This window comes from Engystomops pustulosus, chromosome 11, assembly GCF_040894005.1.
Source record: "Engystomops pustulosus chromosome 11, aEngPut4.maternal, whole genome shotgun sequence".
Lineage (NCBI taxonomy): Eukaryota > Metazoa > Chordata > Amphibia > Anura > Leptodactylidae > Engystomops > Engystomops pustulosus.
In genome coordinates, this window is record NC_092421.1 from 53,665,527 (window position 1) to 53,672,382 (window position 6,856).

Here is a 6,856-nt window from a genome sequence, read left to right on the forward strand (position 1 = left end):
TGGAACCAATGAATGAATTTATCATACCTTTTGCAAATTTTACATTTTTTATAGACATTTTGCAAAGATAATGTCAATAGACAACACTTTGTATTGGGGGGGGGGGGCACCAAGTAAATAAATATAAGGAGCTACACACATGGAAAAGCAACCTATTAAAAAATACACAAAAACATCTGTGTAATAGCCAAAAGGAGTAATCTTAATTAACAAATGAAACAATATATGCAAAAACGACACACAGTGTATGCTGGCCTGCAGCTGTGTGATGCTGGGAATCCAAGATGGCGGCGCCCATGCATGTGACTGGAAGTGGTGTGACATCACTTCCGAAATGGCCGTGAGGAGGGAAAGCCGGGTGATCACACAGCTGCAGGCCAGCGTACACTCGTTTACAGACGTATTTATAGGCATACACCACACCTGTCGGGCACCCCTGAGGAAGCCGCAATCCGAGGCGATACGAATGGGGCGTCTTTTTCCGACCCTGTCTCTCCCTGCACTGTCTGGACCCGATGGTAACTATCAACATTTTCACTGCCATTGCCAGGAGCTACTTGCTCCCTCTGCTTGGGTGTTTATGCAGAGCTTCATCTCTTATGCATGTTAGGGGTGCAGATTATTCCTGGACATTCATTAACAGGCTCTTATCTTGTGCTGATTTGTTGCCGCTTCATCCAGCCTGACAGGTTGCTTGTTTCTTGGGTGCCCAGCATAGCCCTTACTTACCAGCTGCTTTTTGTGTAGTATTCACATTATCCATTGAGCAGGGTCGCCTTGGGGTGAGAGTTTGTTGGTATTATCAGGTGTCACTGTCCCCCTCTGTCCATACTTGTGTGAGGGGTACAGCTGGGCTGTATCCCCCTCCCCTTTTAGATGTTTTTAATCATTTGTGTCCGACCTGTGTGTCGTTTTTTTATATATTGTTTCATTTGTTAATAAAGATTACTCCTTTTGGCTATTACACACATGTTTTTGTGTATTTTTTAATAGACAACACTTTAACCCTTGCAAAGTAAAGGAAATATATAATATATATATATATATGTGTGTGTGTATATATATATTTGTAGAGAACAGAATTAACTTCGGACACTTGGTGTTGTGTTGAATCACAAGTGGGGCACAGCAATGTCAATGCAGCTTTAAATAAACAAATGGAAGATTTAACTCAGTACCTTTTGAGTATGTTAATGATAATACGCTCTTAAACAAGTCAACCCAGATGGAGGGGACATCCCTTTGGGTAGTAGTCCTCCCAGAGCTTCAAGGCCTAAATAATTGCCACTAGGTAAATTACCAAGGTAACTGTAATTAATAATACACATACAATGATGTATAGCATCTGCCTGAGGTCAAGCTTTACTTTATGTGTACAAATATCTCTCAATACAGACTTATGTACCCCTAGTTCTCTCTAAAAAAAAAATCACCACCGTAGAGAAAACACACGATTTTAATGCTCTTTATTGTCAATGTAGGAACATCTTCCAAGGAATTGTGTTTTCCAGGATGCCCAGTACTGAAAAGAAAGCATAATATAATTACAAATCTGTTCTCTTTTGTAGAATTATAACTTACAAGCATATAATGGGTTAATTTACATTTTTTATCAATGCCTTTCTTGATTATAAGTAGAACCCAGGTTCTCCCAGTGTTATGTCTCAGTAAGGTGCACCAAGTATTCAATTCACCTGCTGCACCACCACAGGCAACATAAAGTATTACAGGAAATTACTGGACATTCTCCTGACAGCTACTGTTGGTGGCTATACACACTGGGAATACTTGGCCTTTTCCTTTGCTCTCTCCCACCATGTTTACCTTGCAATATTTTTATTTTGTATATCTATTTTGAACAATGTGTTTATGTTGTGATATATTTTTTTCAAATAGAAGTCTTAATTGTAGTTAATAGAATTGTTATATTGGCAAAATATGATTCAAATGTAGAAAGAGAGAGAAATGTTCCAGTCTGTGTTCTAAATCTAAGTCAATTATAAGGTCCCCTCACTACCAATAACGCCTTGTGTTATTCAGGAAGTAACTTATCAGCATAAAATCGTAGGGACTAGACTGGCAGCTGTCATGGAGCATGGAATGAGTAGTAGAAACCAGCACTGAAGAAGTTACATGAAGTGTATAGTCTGTGCTGTGTGCAGATAGTGTCCGAAGAGTAGAGGTTAGGGTAAAGGTTGCTGCAGATAAGTCTATGATACAGTTTGAGGTGCAAAGAGAGACAAAGGAAGCTCTGAAAAATGATGGGCTGTGAGGGTAGGACAACAGAGGAGCCCTGCTATCTAATTATTCTTTCCAGGAGATGTCTACATGCATAGAGATGCAACAACAAGGCTCTCCATCTAGCTACACACAGAGAGCATCATATGACCCCCTCCCTCCAGAGTGTGAGCAGGGGGAAGCAGCCCCTCCAGATTCTGTAGGATTTCTTGTGATTTCACAGAGGAAAGCAGCACAGCCAGGGGAGACAGCTAGTGCAGGGAAATGATCAACTAAGAAGGAAAGCAAAGAAACTGTTGGACTTGAGTAATGAGAGTATAGTCTAACCTCTATATCACACTAGTTAGTGATTTGTGATTAATTATCAGAGTTGTGCTCTCAAGAGCTGGGATCTCATCATCTTCAAATCTGCCTTTGATAACTAAAATAAATATTTCAGCAAGCCTAAATCCACAGAAGACCTGTGGTTAGTTTGCCATGATGTTTGGGCCAAGTTTCTTTAAAATGTGTCTACAATTGTATCTAGAAGTATCAATAGCGTTTAAAAAGCCACAGAAAGTCACAAAAACCCTGATTTAATTAAGGTTTCTCTTCAGTTCATTAAATTTTCATTTTATTAATTGATCAAAATAAACAATTATTGTATACACTTGAGTATAAGCCAACAGGAGTATAACCCAAGGAACCTAATTTTACCACCAGAAACAGGGATAATCTATTTACTCACGTATAAGCCGAGGGTGGGAAATGCATTGGTCACAGCCTCCCAGTATATAGCTAGCAAGCCCCCTGTAGTAGATAGCCAGCCTTTTCCCTGTAGTATATAGCCAGCCTTTTCCCTGTAGTATATAGCCAGCCTTTTCCCTGTAGTACATAGCCAGCCTTTTCCCTGTAGTATATAGCCAGCCTTTTCCCTGTAGTATATAGCCAGCCTTTTCCCTGTAGTATATAGCCAGCCATTCCCCTGTAGTATATAGCCAGCCATTCCCCTGTAGTATATAGCCAGCCATTCCCCTGTAGTATATAGCCAGCCCCCTTTAGTATATAGCCAGCCAGCCCGCTTTTAGTATAAAGCCAGCTCCCTGTAGTACATAGTCAGCCCCCTGTAGTATATTGCCAGCCATCCACCTTTAGTATATAGAAAGCCTCCTGTAGTATATATACTACATATACTATATACTGATGAAGCATGGCTATTAGTATAAAGCCAGCTCCCTGTAGTATATAGTCAGCGCCCTGTAGTATATATCCAGCCATCCCCCTTTAGTATATTGCCAATCATCTCCTTTAGAATATAGCCAGCCATGCCCCTTCAGTATATAGCCAGCCCCTTTAATATATAGCCAGCCATCCCCTTTTGGTATATAGCCAGCCCTTTTAGTATTTAGCCTGCCACATGTAGTATAATTCCAGCCATCCCCCTCTAGTATATAGCCAGCCCCCGTTAGTACCGTATATATCCAGAACCATGTGGTATAATGCCAGCCAGCCCCCATGTAGTATATAGCTAGCCAGCAAGCAGTTTGCCCAGCACAAAGACGCTGCGGGCAGGTCCTCTTCTTGTTTCAGCTCCCAGTCAGCGATGGGTCCGTGCACATGGTGATGTCTGAGGTGGCTGACGTCGAAGTTGCACGCCCCCGGATGCTGCTGACGGAAGAAGAGAAGACCTACGGGTGGCGCCGGAGAGGTGAATTTCGACTTTATTTTTTATTTTTTTCTTCATTCGAGTATGAGCCGAGTTTGAGTTTTTCAGCACATTTTTTGTGCTGAAAAACTTGGCTTATACTTGAGTATATACAGGAACACTTCTGTGTATTCTTTTATTGCAGCAGTTTCTCTCTCTCCTGACTCATTCTGTTTCAACGTATAACAATATGATGGTAACCATTAACTTTTGTGGAACAGCCCCATCAACTCACATTGACTTAACTTATTTTGTGATATTCTCTAGATATTATACAAAGTGATTTCTTACCTTCTCTATACTGCCACCTAGTGTTCATTATTCTTTTTTTTCCTCAGGATTTCTATAAATGAATCTATGTGTTTCATTGGATCATTATTCAAAAGGCTTATAATGAAGTCTTCAGTAATTTTCCCATCTTGAATTTGTCTAAGAAAACCTTCAGACATTTTTATTATCTCAGACATTTCATTAGCAGTAAGGTCCAGGTCACATATCTTGGACTTCATTTTTTTGGTGATGTCTTGAACAATTTTCTTATGGTCTTCTGACTGAAGGATATTGTTTATGGCAGTTTCAGTTTTATCCAGGAGAGAATATAGTTCACCATGTTCTTTGGATGAGCATTTGTCACCACACTTACTGGAAGCAACTGGAAGAAATAGTGGATCACAATGAATACCGCCATGCGCTAGAGAGAAGGTGAGCCCTCCCCCCTCCATAGGCAACAGCGGCGAACAGCTGCACACTCGAAGTGCCATTGCCGTCTATAGGGACGTATATGCGCCCAAAAATTTGCGAGTGTGGGAATGCACCCCAAGGTTTATTTAAGGGAAACATCTCTCTGTGAAATACTGAATTTTGTTTGTGTATATTCAATTACAACAATGCATAATTATAATAATAGGTCTATTTGTAAATATTAGTAATACTGCATCAAACAAATCTTATGCTATGGTTTCATACCTTGTTGATTCCATGTTGTAACCAGAAGAACAAGTAAAGTAACAAAGCGTAACATGGCTGGTTAATGTAACCACAACCGATGATTGATCTCACACCAATGACTTGAATTATGTTCTATTATATATCTTCATATCTTTATATATTCTGCAAGTCATAGAGGTATTAACCACCTCCCCATATACACAATTAAAGGATTACTCGTATTATAACTGAACAACAATGATTTTCTAAATGTCACTACTTTGTGTTGAATAAATCTATCAATTATGAGAAGGTCATAAAATTGTTGATAACTTTTGTCCTCTTCACATCTTGAGAGTTTTAATAAGGATCAATGTGAAACGGTAACTTTCAGGGTCTGCCAACCTAAATGGGTACAATGAACTCATTGTGCAAAACAACAGGTTATAGAGCCATTGTGCTTGTTTGGCTTTGAGCTAATCCCTAGTGAGTTTTCTGGACTTTGCTGCAACAAAGACACAAGGCCACTATTTTTGAAGTAATAATGGCATAGTTAACAGGAAACCAGGAGGGTCACAGTACACAGGTTTGATACACCGTGGATCAGGCAGTTAGTAGTCAGAGACGGAGTTTAGGTCAGGCAGCAGACAGGCAAAATACATAATGTCAGCTGAAAGGAAGGTTTAGGCAGAAGGTGACAGAAAAGGTAAAGTACAGATGAGAGTCCGTGAGGCCAAGGTTGTCAATGTGGCCCAGAAGAACATAGAAATTTCAGGGAAGGCAAACCTTTGCAGGGCGCTCAAAGAAGCATACTACTCAGTGCCTATAGAATGATGGTCTTTTTCATAGTAAGGTGTCTGCAATGACTTTCTTAGGACTCATGTGGAATGTGGTTTCTGGATCTTTAATTCCTTGGTCTTGAAACACCCACATGCGTCAAGACCCGGGAGTTTCCAGTAAACGACAGCAGGAAGACAAATTAACATGGCATTTGGTATGGATCATCCCCATTAAAGCTAATTAACCTTTCTAAAGCTGCTACAGTTTATGACCTGATGGTGGAATACAACTTGATAACCTGTGACCTCAAGAATGATCTGCCGACTTCAAAAGGACCACACCCACCACACTCCTCTTTCTTCATCAGGATTTGGAGACAAAGAAACTTTTTAAATATTCCTGGACCCTTCCCCTCTTTTAAACTTTGTCCAATCATGAGGAACAATTATGCTTAATTAATCAATAGGAGTACCAAGGGCTCATTTACTAAGGGTTCCACGGCCGCACTTTCGACGGGTTTCCCTATATTTTTTCCGTTTTGCGCTGATATTCTGCTGGGATCGGATTTCTAGATCTAGATCAATGGGATGCTGTGGATGTTGTATATCTAGACTTTTCTAAGGCATTTGATACAGTGGCGCATAAAATGTTGGTACATAAAATGAGACTGCTGTATTTGGGTAAGCAATTGAGAAAAATTTAGAAAAATTTAGAGGGTCATCATTAACCCCTTACAGACGTGTAACGTACCAATACGTCACATGCCCGCTATGGGTGTATGGAGATGGCTCACAGGCTGAGCCCTCTCCATAAAAGGTGGGTGTTTTCAGCATTTTGCAGCAAACACCCACAAGGAACACTGGTAAAACCTGCATTTAAATCCTGGCCACCATCTTGGGTCTGTCTGGTTTTTACCCATTCATTACATTGTGCGGTTTGCACATTTTAATGAATGATGAAAAAATCTCCATATACTGCCATACTACAGTATGGCAGTATATGGTAGGATCGATCAGACAAGAGGGTTAAATTACCCTGTGGGGTCTAAAAAATAGTAAAAATATTTTGTATATGTATATATGTATAAACTAAAAATTCAAATTACCCCCTGTCAAGGAAATACTATTCTTGAATGTGTAAGATTTGTTGAACTATTGGGCAATTACAAACTTGGTTGAAATATGTGGCATCCATTGAAGCGTCCAGGCCTCTTTTACAACATCCTGG

General features: G+C 40.1%; 1 long non-coding RNA gene across 1 annotated transcript; it reads right to left on the reverse strand.

The window, feature by feature from the left end:
• Positions 1-1,449: 1,449 nt before the first annotated feature.
• LOC140106633 (uncharacterized) lies at positions 1,450-4,981 on the reverse strand. The gene is made up of 3 exons (XR_011850823.1): positions 4,889-4,981; positions 4,214-4,574; positions 1,450-1,522 (listed from the first exon to the last, which is right to left on the reverse strand). It is a non-coding gene; the product is annotated as an uncharacterized lncRNA (long non-coding RNA).
• Between the last annotated feature and the right edge of the window lie 1,875 nt (positions 4,982-6,856).